Genomic DNA, 13,225 nt, shown 5'->3' with positions numbered 1-13,225 from the left:
TTCCTGCTATCCATATTATGTCTTGAATAACTCAGCCATTTTTCTTTTTTAGCCCATTGATATATACGAGGAAATCTTCCTCTGTTTCTTTGAGATTTTAAGGGTTTTACTTTTTATTATTTTTCTTCAGGTCTATTTAAATGTCTCTTACTTTGTGGAAATAAAATTCTGTGTTGTATGTTTTTAATATTCATAAATGACATCTAATTTAAATAATAATATACTTATATATACTAAAAGATCATTTTGACAAAGCAAGGGACATTTAAATAGATATTCAGAAGAAATCAGTAAAATCAGAACATCAAAAATTTTATTCATTTCAAAGAAAAGGAAGAATACTTCCCCTACAAATCAATGGGATAGAAAAGAAAGGAGGCGATGGTACTGAACCTCACCGTTAAGGAGCTTGTACTCTGAGAAATATAATTACACTTTCTCTCTTAACTGATTCCACGCAAAAAAAAAAAAAAAAAAAAAAAGTTAAGAACAATATCAAACAACAGTTGTCTTTATAATTGAAGAAAACTTCAAACCTATGAAATAGTAATGTAGAATTTAAATAGCTCAGAATCAGGATTGTGAGAATATAGAGAGATACAGAAAATTTTACAACACTGCATAGAAAAGATGAAGTAATAATAAAAAAAGAATTTAACGACAAAAACTGGGATAGGGAGACTAAGGTAATATTGGCAAAACAAAAATCAATTTCAAAGCCGTAATTCTCAATATTCGCTTCAAAGGTAAGTGATGACCATAATTCCCGTGTGATTTGAAATAAACCGCATTAAAATGGGAAATGTTTTACAAATGTTATGATTGAATGAAATTCACCCGTTCTAAAAGGAAAAAAAAAAAAAAAAAACTGTAGTCCCACATATATCCTACCACTCTTCAAAAATATCTTTAAGGATGTTAGTACATATGATTTTTGTCAATACTCTCCGTTAGTGGCGTAGGGAAGGGGGCCCAGAGAGGGCGGGCCCCCAAAGAGGTCCGACAATGTAGTTTGATGTTTGTAATTTTTTATATATTTTTATGTTTATATATTTTTTGTTTGGAATTGTTCCATATGTACCTATAACAGCACTTGCCCCACCAAACACACATCCTGGCTACGCTACTGCTCTCTGTGGGTCTTCTTCCATTGCAACACTTCTGTATTTCTTGAGCAACATTTCCCCTTGCTTCCAGAAATAAATGAACTATCTAAAATAGAACAAATATAATGCTTTGTAAAATATACTCTTCAATGTGTACGGCGTTGGCACATCACGTATATTTATTATAATCGAAAATATACTTCATCACACCAAAACCAAACCAAACTACACAGTGTAATAGACCTTGTTGCAATGAACCGGCTTCAACGCTATATGTTAGACGCTATATGTTACAAGAAAACCTGTAAGAGTAATGAAAACTATAGTCACTGATGAAGAATTCAATTACGTCGAAACAGTTAACTTTTACTTAACCTTTTGTCACTCGCGCTGTTGGAAAAAAGCAAACAGGTGAGTAAAAACTAATGATTTTTACGAATGGGGTCGCATTAGCGGAGTCACCCTCACTGCTATTCCTCAAGTGGCTCCTTCCCCTCTTTCACCCTAAAGCTCGCTGACGTGCTGCAATTGTAGTAGCTTCCAGTACAGGTTGAGGAAATAGTTTCGTCTGCGTTTGCTTTTTTCAAACGCGCGAGTAGTTCCGTGATAACACTAGCAAACATATATTTTTATGGAGTTTGAAATTTTCCAACGCGCGATCGTTAATGTGATAATTATTGTTTATGAGTGAAGTTTTGTTTTTCTAAGCAACGTCTCGCTTCTTGAATAGAAGTGAGATAGAGAAGTGGCTTGACAATATTAATGATGAGTCTGATGTTAATTATCGAAAATTAGTGGCTGCTGAAAGTGATGCGAATTGAAGTAATGAAAAAGTGAATGAAGATGATATTGATCATGATAGTGAAGCAGATAAGAACAGTGTAGATGCAGATTCAGATGCAAACGATATGGATGTGAATTACAGTTACAGTGAAAATATTGTTTCATTGGGAAAGACAGGAAAACAAAATGTAAATAGTAACTGGCAGCATCAGCAAAGACAAAGTGTAAAAACATTGTGAAAAAGATGCTAGAACCGAAGTTCTAGGGTATTACTGCTAAGGGTATTACTGAGTAAACAGGTTTTTTTTTTTTTTTTTTTTTTTTTTTAATTTATCGATATAGCCGTGATTGATGAAATTGTAAAATGTACTAACAATTATTTGGATAAATTACGAACAAGTTTCGGCGAAGAACGCACTGCAACTGTACAGCAACTTCAAGAGCAAAATTAATGACTTTATTTCGACGTCTTTATTTGATTGCCAAAAGAAAGGAGCACGTGATGACGTACGATCACTGTGGACATGTGACGGAACAGGAATTCTAATCGTAAGAGCAGCAATGAGTTACACGAGCTTTTTACTGCTACTCAGGGCATTAGATTCGATTATTTCGAAAGCCGATCTCAGAGAAGAGATATTGACAAGCTATAGATATACCACATTGACTTGACACCTAGTTTTCTGTTCCAAGCGTTGCTATCGGCTGAAGGAATTCACTCCCTTTCGCCAAGGCTCTCTCGTTTAGCAACAGCTGAACCCTTATTGGCTCAACGCGTGGATGTGTCGATGGTTTGAACTTTAGTTCGCATTTTTGCCACGGATCAAGACATTTTGACAGCACTATAGCAACAATTCCAAATATCCTAAGTATTTACTCAACAATTGCATGCATTACTTCAAATAAGTTTACTAAATATATTGTTTGTATCTCAAAATGTCAATGTTGGAAAAAAGCAAACGCGCGAGTAGTAAATTTGGCGCGAGTGACAAAAGGTTAATCTTTATTACAACAGTACGGTCGCCACCCCAAACGAGAATCAGAAAAGAAAAGAAATCCTGCCGTATATTCAATGGTAGGAATTTGAGTTTCTTGAGAAATCTTTGAAACATTACCTTGAAGCTGCAAGTTAAACAATAAATCCCTAAGTCCCTCACCAGACAAAAAGATGTATTAAAATAGAATATTATATTTAGTGAAGATAGCATTATATTACTTTGAAATAGAACTTCGATACGCGTCAGGGTTTTGCGACACTATTGTATTGGCAATTGAGAATTTTGTATTCGGCTGAATACAAAATATTACATCTTAAAATAAAACCTTGTTAATGGAACAAATAAAATGCACATATACTTAAATAAACTACAGGTAAAATCGATCAGGTGGGCAAAAATGATATAAGTTTCAAAACAAATACATTTTATGTTCTCCTAGGAGTCAATTTGAGGAACATATCTAAAACACAAACCATCTGTAATAAGAATTCAATCGAATGAACATAACTTTGAGAAACGCTATAAAAAAAAAAAAATCACAAAACTATAACTTTACATTTGTTCGTTTGTCTGCCGAGCTCCTTTATGGCTGAGCGGTTAGTGTACGCGTCTTAGGCGTGGGTGACCGGGTTTGCTTCCCGGAGAGAGCTCACGTGGTTCGGATTCCACCTTAATCAGTAGGTCCCGTCTTATATAGCCTCGCTGCTGAAAGGGACGTTAAACACAAAATCAATTCAACTTTCGGCCTTTTAAGTTAAAATTTTCAGAGTACAAGCACAAGACACTCTAAATTCCCTGTTTAGATTTTGGCGGCATACCAACGTAATATATCAAAATGGCGGCCATTTTGTCAAATGAACGAGTATGTACGCTACGAAGCGCAATTTTCAGTCTTTTAAGTTGAAATTTTGACGGTAGAAGCACAAGATATGCTAAATTTGCTGTGTAGATTTTCTCGGCGGTCCAATGTAAAAAAAAAATAATCAAAATGGCGGCCATTTTTTCAAAATGGCAGTGAGTAGAAAATTGTTGCAAGTTGTGACAATGACAATATTGAAATATAAATCACATTTTAACACTTTTACCCCAAAGACATTGAAATATTTCGAAAAAAAAACGATTAAACCCGAAAAAACCCAATTAAACTCGAAAAACACCCGAAAAAATGGGCCCAGGTGGGTTTGGCTTTTTCAAAAAAGCCCGGGTTTTTTCAAACCCTCGTTCATGATGAGCTTTTCTCCTCCAAAAAGTTTTAATAGTAGTCGCTAATGGTTTTCTACAGATGTTAATGTTAAATTGTTAAATTTTTTCAAACTTCCGATGTCCAAGTTTTTGTACCTACACATCGTGAAACAGTGTCAGGAGAAAGGGTTAACACTCGGAAAACTGAAAATGAAATATTTGAGTTTTACGTCCCACGGTTATGCCGGTTAGGCTAAAGGAGACGGTGATGATGAGAGATAAATGAAAATGGTGGAATGAAGAAAGTGGGAGGAAACGGGAGAATCCAGAGAAAACCCACGCACACGGTTTGTCCACCACAAAGTTCACTTGACAGGAGCAGGGTTTGAACCAGGAATCCCATGCACCAGAGATGAACGCTCTACCACTGAGCCACCGCGGCCAGCAAAAAATCAAAATAAGACAGTCTGGTGCAGGTGTGGTTTTGGTGCACTACATTTTGGAAGATTTACAGGTAAAATTCAATACTTTCCATGAAAAGACATGTTTATAAGGAACGAATTTCTACAGGTAACTTAATTACATACAATGTAATACAACTGTATCTTACGTTTACTAATGTTAAACCATTACAAGTGCTTTACGACGAATAAAACAAATGAGTGCATATGAAAAATGGCTCTATTAGATGTTATTTTCCACGGGCGGCTTATTTTTGCACCGAGTACACCGGCATCATATTTTTGCACAGCGTGCAGAACCTGTATTTTGTTTACAAGTGGAGAGTTACTAGTATGAAACAACAACAAGTGTTGTTGAAACTTGTATTATTCTCAAAACGCACTACCTTCCACTACCCTCACTTCTCCGCATACACACTATCGTAGACGTGCCTGCTCCCTTCGGACGTATTCCAGTGCGGGCCCACCAGCTTCGCCCTATCTGACTCGGTTCGATAGCATTCGTGCTATTTAGTGGCCACCCAGCACAGATTGTTTTGTGCTTTTTTGCGCTGTTTTTATGCTAGACATCTGGAAGCCTTATTTATACGCAAATCGTAAAAGAATTATAATTTTTCAACAATTACTTCTAGAGGTCCCCTTGAATTATATTTATGCCAAGTAAAATATATTCCGCCCATTTGAAACCGACTAGGGGACAATAAAAAAGAAACTGGTGAAAGAATTATAATTTTTCCTTTCTTTTTTTTTTAAGTATTGCGCCACAAGTAAACCTGTACACAAGAGCGTTTAACCACTACCTCATTTCTCCTGTTTTTTTTTTTTTTTTTTTTTTTTTTTTTTTTTAATTGGAAGTTTTCGCTCACATGTGAAACAAGTCCTGCAGTATATAATCTAGTGGATCTTATTAGGTTACTAAAGATACACTAAATACTAGAGAATACTAAAGGAACACAAACCTTGTCATGGCACAAGCATTATGAGAAATTGTCCACGTTTCTCTAAGATAATTTAGCACCAGGTGCTAGTTGGCCACTAAAGAGCACGAATTCTATATAACTGAGTCAGAGCAGGGCAACGCTGATGGGCCCGCGCGGTAGCGCGGGGGTGTGTCCGAAGGGAACAAGTGCGTCAGCGACTGGTGGGTATACGCGTAAGCGAGGGTAGTGAAAACATATGGGCTTTGGTAATCATACATTTTTCAATATCACTTTTTATGGTTTCATACTAGTAACGCTTCAGTTGTAAACATAAAATACAGCTTTCGTACACTGTGCAGAAATACATTGGCGTTGAGTTAGAAGACACTTATCTTAAAAACTAAGACATGTAAACTTTTGCAATTTCAAGAAGAAAATAATGTACTACAGTTTCTTAACTGTCCCTCGTTTTGTAAATAAAAATTAAGTGAAACCTTTAAGTTTTTTGTCCAACGGTTATGCCGGTTAGGCTAAAGAAGACGGTGATGATGAGTAATGAATGAAATGGTGGAATGGAGAAAGTGTAAATAAACGGGAGAACCCCGAGGAAACCCACGCAGACAGTGTTTGTCCATCACAAAGTTCACATGGCGATGGCTGGGATCGAACCCGGGACCCCAAGTACCAGAGGTGAACGTTCTACCACTGAGTCAGCGCGGACCCTACAATTGTAAGCGAGTTCTTGATATACCGGTAACTCTTTACTTTGGGCAAAGCAATGATATCCTGTCAGTACATAGTATTGCCGAACGAGCGTTAGCGAGTGAAGGCGGGTTAGAGCCCCGCAGGGCACTTTGTTTTCTGTCTTTCCTTCTTGGGAACTGTAACTATAATTGCGGGAACCAGTTCAGATGACTTGGTTATTGTCACTGCCTTGCCTAAAGTAATGACTTGCCGATATACCTTAGGGGGTTCGTGAAGGTAAGCAGCAAGGCAACCAATAGAATCGAAGGTAATACACAGGTTGGGCTAGGTAGTACCATTTAAATTACTTTCTTTGATACCCGCCTCCAAAAAATTTTATATGCCAGAAACGCCAGTGCGCGGGAACATACTATAACCGAATCTTTTTCATGCGCAGCAGCAATTAACATATGTAACACAACATATAAAATTCATGACAATTTGAAATGTATATGCATAATATTAAATTAACTCACCCCATGTATATGCATAATAAGTACAATAATATATGCAAATGTATATGAATAATATTAAATTAACTCACCACTCTCTCACTTCATGTTTTCGTGGTATTTGCTTAACCAGCAACTGCGTATAGTTCCAATGAATGTATATTTTTATGATAAACATCATTTTCCGCATTTGTAAACTTATCTCAACGAATTTTTTTTGAAGGACTTTACCCACACTGCATCACAATGTGACAAATGAAGAACGCGAACCGAACATACAGGCAGCGCAATCAGACTACGATTTCTGCAATCAGGCTCTTCAGCGGCAAAGGCGGCTCGGCGCCTGTCCGAGCATCTTTTCAAGGTCGGTCCATCCGCTGTTTGCCGACCTTCTTTCGGCTCCTTTACTTGTCGGCACGCCGCCAACGTTTCGGCGTCTTTCCGACAATATTTGCCGCGGTCGCCGTCCGCTGTTTGCCGTCTCCTTGCAAAATGTTTGTCAAGGATCCTCTCGTACTTGTAATTTATTTTAAGTATTTACTTCTCATATACCCTTTACGTGCAGTCCCTTTACTACATTTCTTTTCATGCATTTACCTTTTTCGTGGTCGGCACGCCGTCAACGTTTCGACGTCTTTACAACCATCCTTTGACGCCGTCGTTCCGTCCGCTGTATGCCGACTTTCTGCCGACTCCGTTTTCACAAGACATATTTTATGGAATTAGTGCCCACCCACAAGAAAAACCTTCGGACAGTTTCAATTTTTACTTCATCATTAAAGAAGATACAGGCTCTATTCATTTTCCAAAATTCGACTCTTTGCCGCTGGTACGCGTTATTGTAACTTTCGCCGACGTCGTGCCGACGTCGCTTTTCAAGAAATTGCCGGCAGTCTCTTTTTGCAGTCGTCGTCCGACTGTCTGCCGACTGTTTCGAGAAAGCTTTATACGAGGGAAATATAAGCCCTAATTCATATTTTAAAGCAACAAATTACCTTCTAACTCTCTTTGTTTTCTGTTGGTGAACGAATCTCTTTTTGCTCGTCGCGGTCGAAAATCGAGCGGAAAGACGCCGGTGTCCGGCGCCGGCAATCCGACCGCGGCATCTGGTCGGCATGCACAAATTGTCCGACTATAGGCGGCAGGATCCTGATGGGGCAAGTAGACCTCTGTTTCAGAAACTTAAAATATTACCATTGTCGTGTATATACATTCTCGAAACATCATTCATACATATGAATAAAAGAAACTTTCAACTCAATTCGGACGTACACCAATACAACACAAGAACAACCAATCATATTCATATACAAAATTTCCGCCTAACATGAACTCAAAATTCGTTACACCACATAGGAATAAAACTTTATAATAAATTACCAGATCGTGTCAAACGAATGCCAAACTTGCAGTTTAAAAGACACCTCAAGTTACTGTTACTTAAACATCTTTTCTATGGTTTAGATGAATATCTTCAGTGTGATCTTTCTTTGTAATGTAAATGTTAAGATTTATTTGAATTTTGAAATATATAAAACAAGATACAATTTATATTTTCTCTAAAAATACACTTTTAGTTTAAGTTTTATTGTTACGTATATATTTTGTATTATTATTATATATATTGAATTATTATATATAATTTTTAAGTAATTGTATTATTAATTGTAGCGTTTCTCTTGTAATTATTATTATTATTAATTGTAATACTAAGGCGCTCTATACACTACGAGATCAATCCTAGGAAATATCTTAGGATTTATCTTCGGAAAAATGTTATGACATATCTTGTAGGAAACCCTACCTTTTGTGCCATACACGTGAAAAGTTTTCCTGTCTGACCGAATGACGTTTATCAACATTGTGAAATAGTTCTATTTAATAAAAGTACAAAGTTGAAAAAAATACTATGCTAACCATACTGCACATCCAACTAATATTAATAATATGCGCTATATTGTTATATGGGATACCTCTAAAAAAATGTCAGAAGGGTGCTGGTATACTTTTGGCGCACCACGTTTACAAATAAAATTTAGGAGATTTACAAATACAATTTAATACTTTGCATGAAAAGACATATTTATAAGGTTCAAATTTCTGCAAACAACATAATTAAATACAAAGTAATACAGCTGTATTTTATGTTTACAATTGTAGGGTTACTAGTGTAAAATCATTATAAATGTTTTAACGACGGATAAAATAGGTTAGAGACAATGTTTAGCAGAAAGGGTCCAGCTAATTTTTCTACGAAATGTTACAATTTCGGTAGATTCTATTTACATTAGTTTAGTTTAGGCTGGTTCAGGTTAGTTTCGGTTATGTTACGTTAGAGTATATTAGTATATGGCTCCAGCTAATTTTCAAAAAGTAATATAATTTCGCTTACTTCTATTGATATTAGGTTAGTTTAAGTTTGTTAATTTCATCAGGTTAGATTTGGTTAGGTTGTTATAGGTTTATTACTTGCATCTTCCATTTTTCCTGTAAATTTTGTATGTTTGCCTACTTCTGGACACCTTCTGCGAAACATTTACCTAACCGAGTGCATATGAAAGATCACCGGTGATACTATTTTCCAAGATCGGTTTATTTGTGTAAAGTGTACAGAAGCTATAGTTTATGTTTACAAGTGGAGCGCTACTACCACGATACCTTGACAATTGCTATTCAAACTCGTATCATTGCCGAAACCCACTCGTTTTCACTACATTCATTGATGCGCCTGCTTCCTTCGCTAGCATCCCTTGACTGACGCTCGGGCTCCGGCTTCGCCCTGTACAGACTCGGGTTAGATAGCATTCGTACTTTCCAGAGGCCACCTAGCACAACTTGGTTTGCGTTTTTAGCACTATAGTTTTTATACTATATATCCGGACCCCGTATTTGTACGCAAATCGTAGAAGAATTGTAGTTTAACAACAATTGCTTTTCATGGTCCCCTTGAGGAATTTTATCTATGTTATGTGAATAATTTTCATGTCGGTGAACGCAAATCATTTAGGAAACAGTGATAAATTATAATTTTTCAACAATTATTTCGAGTGGTACACCTAAAGTAAACCTGCACGATCAGAAGATACCTCATCAGTTGTGTTTTCACTTGTTTTGTTTTCACTTTCTCTCACTTGATGTCGCTTAAATCGAAATCTCACGAAATTTCTTTCCGAAATAGAGCGTGCTCTAAACAAGAGAAATCTCATAGGATCGTTCAGAACACAGGAAATGACATGCGATCTAATGCCATACACGTTGAGATTTTGACTCTAGGACAAATCGTAAGAGATTTCCTAGGACCTATCCTATAGTGTATAGCCCGCCTAACTGTATCTCTTGACGAAGCCATGAACGCTAAGTTCTTTCGGCGGAAATTGAAATAAATAAATAAATAAATAAATAAAATGTATGACAGATCGGATTCAATATTTGCAATATGAATGAACTGACCAAATTCGGTTTTAATCCTTTCGCTTTTAGAGAAGTTACTGCATCCGCTATATACAAGAAAAACTATTACAAAAATAGATAGATATCGTGATATATTAAAAATCCCACACAAACTTATTACGAACCAGAAATTATAAGGGGTCGCTGGCAAGAGGATGTGATAAAATGTGGTTCGCTGGTAAGTGGATGTGACAAAATGGGGGTCCTGATTGGAATTAGGTTGAGAACCACTCTCGTAGCGTAAAATTATTTCTATGTTGACAAGGGCGCCCATGTTGTGGTTTCCAAGGGGGGCAAGTATAAGCGACGTTTCAAAAATAGTTCCAAATTTTGCTGTAGCTAATGTAAAACTTCTATTGGATTTTCGATATTCTGAAGTGCAATTTCCTCTAGGGGGCGAGAGCCTCACTTTACCCTCTGATGGGCTCCCTTGTATGTTGAGAAATATTGTTGAGTAGCTGTAAATCTGTGGAGTGGAGAAAAAAGAATAATTTAGAAAAAGGGTTTGTTGCGTAATAAAAAGCATCCTCTGTCTTCAGAAATCAACACGAATGCATATAATGACAGATACACTCACTTTTTTACTTTACACTTTATTTTGAAAGAAAAAGGTATTTTGAGAATTTATTTAATGGCTAATAGAAAAGGCCAAAAACGGCAAAAGAGTTTCATAAAATAAGCTATATTTAAGGCTATAAGCATTTTGTAGATTTGTTTGGCTAAGTGTCTCTCCAAATATGCTAGATGTAGCCAAAAATAGGCCAAATTGGCATTACTGTTTACTATACGGATCCATAGTATAAGTAGTAGGAGTTGGAGGAGTTGGAATAGTAGTAGTCAAGACAACACGTACGTGTACGACACATGTGCAGTGCACTATCCATGCATAAGCCGTACATGTGCACATGTGCATTTGTGTGGATGGTGAACACATACATAACCCGTGCATAAGCCGTACACGTGAATTTGCGTGGATGAAGCACACATACATAACATGTGTGTGTGTGTGCACATGTGCATTTACGTGGGTTATGCACACGTGCATAACCAGTGACTAAGTAGTGCATGTGCACATGTGCATTTGCATGGATAAAGCACACATTTATATAACCCATGCCTAAGCCGTTACATGTACATGTGCATTTGCGTGGATGAATCACACGTACAGAACCCGTACTTAAGCCGTTAAGTGCACATGTGCATTTGCATGGATGAAACACACATTTATATAACCCGTACTTAAGCCGTTATGTACACATGTGCATTTGCGTGGATGCAGCGCACGTATGTAACCCGTGTTTAAGCCGTTATATGCACATGTGCATTTGCATGGATGAAGAACACATTTATATAACCCGTGCTGTAGCTGTTATGTACACATGTGCATTTGCCTGGATGCAGCGCACGTACATAACCCATGTTTGAGCCGTGCATGTGCACATGTGCATTTGCGTGGATGAAGCACATTTAAATAGCTACAGTAAGAGACAGTAGCAATAACGTATGCAAGACCCTTGATACATACTCCAATGTTAACGTAATGTGGTAGTGTAGTAGATCGTACTGATAGGATTAGCTTAATAAAAAGGCCAAATAGTTCAATCTATAAAGCAGAAGATTGTAATAACATAACTGAAAATGCTCAAAAGATACAACGACGGAAGAGAATCCGTAAGATGTTATCCGATGATTTTTATGGTAGGAAATACTGACTCTTTACACCTTCTTTTTCATAATGTGCAAGGTTTAGGGAACAAAATTGATCTTCTGGAGGTATTGTTGGAAAGCGACTTCTCAAATATACAGCTTCTTTGTATATGTGAGCACTGGTTAGATGCAAATATCGTTAATATGGTTAGTTTAAACGGTTTTAACATTATTACTCACTACTCTCGTACAGTCAGAAGTCGAGGAGGTGTCGCAATTTTTGCTCGCTCTTATATACATGCAACTGAGATTGACGTTCGGAATTTTTGCGTCGAAATGCATTGTGAGGTAGTCGCATCAAAACTTCAAGAGTTAAATATTTGTGTTGTGTGTATCTATAGGACCCCTTCTGGTGATTCAGGAATTTTCTTTAAAAATTTTGAGAAACTTCTAGCGAACTTACGTAGAAAATTTAGTAGTGTAGTTATCTGTGGGGATATAAACATAGATTGGTTAAAGAACTCAACTGATAAATCTAAGTTTCAAGATGAGTTAAATTTATATGAACTACAAACTATTATTAACGTGCCTACTCGTCAAGGAAAGACAGCTATCGACCAAATTATTATTCCAAAAAGTAATCTTAAATGTTTGTTTGAAGTTATTGAACTTAGATTTTCTGATCATGAAGACATTTATTGTCGAATACCTACCGAGAAACTAGTGAAGGAAAGTCCGAAACCGATAACGAGAACAACCAGATTATTTTCAACGGAAAATATAAATTATTTTTGTTATCTATTATCTCGTGAATCTTGGAACTCCTTGTACGACTTACCTAGTGCTAATGACAAATTCAATTATTTTGTTGATGTTTTCTTACATAATTTTAACATAGCATTTCCATTACAGTTACGGAAAGGTCTTAATAATATGAAAAAGTGGGTCACGCAAGGAATAAAAATTTCAAAGCAAAAGCTTATATATTACAATAAACTTAAGAAAACCTGTGTTAATTTACCAGCTAAAGTTATTTCCCATATAAAGCATACAAAAGAATATATCAGAATGTTATTCGAACAGCCAAAAGAAACCACAATGACACTATAATACACGGATACAAAAACAAAATGAAAGGTGCGTGGAACGTAATAAACAATTCATCAAAGACTGTTCCAATGCGCGAAATATCACAAGTTAATTATAGAAATAATTCTTTCGCTGATCCTGCTGCCATTACTGAAGTCTTTAATCAGTATTTTCTTAATACGAATTTACCACCTGGAAAGTCGGATCTCGCTGTAGAGCCAAATATTCCATGCAACAAGCATAGTATGTATGTAACTCCGGTAACTGAAGAAGAATTGTTTGGACTGTATCAAAAAGCTTTCTAGTACCCGTTCTGCAGGTATAGATGAAGTCCCATCCCTAATTATAAAAAAGAGTGTGCATTTAATAGAGAAACAACTATGCTTTCTGGTA

The sequence above is a fragment of the Thermobia domestica genome, chromosome 3 (assembly GCF_964235325.1).
Source record: "Thermobia domestica chromosome 3, izTheDome1.hap1.1, whole genome shotgun sequence".
Taxonomy (NCBI): domain Eukaryota; kingdom Metazoa; phylum Arthropoda; class Insecta; order Zygentoma; family Lepismatidae; genus Thermobia; species Thermobia domestica.
This window is presented reverse-complemented; position numbering follows the sequence as displayed.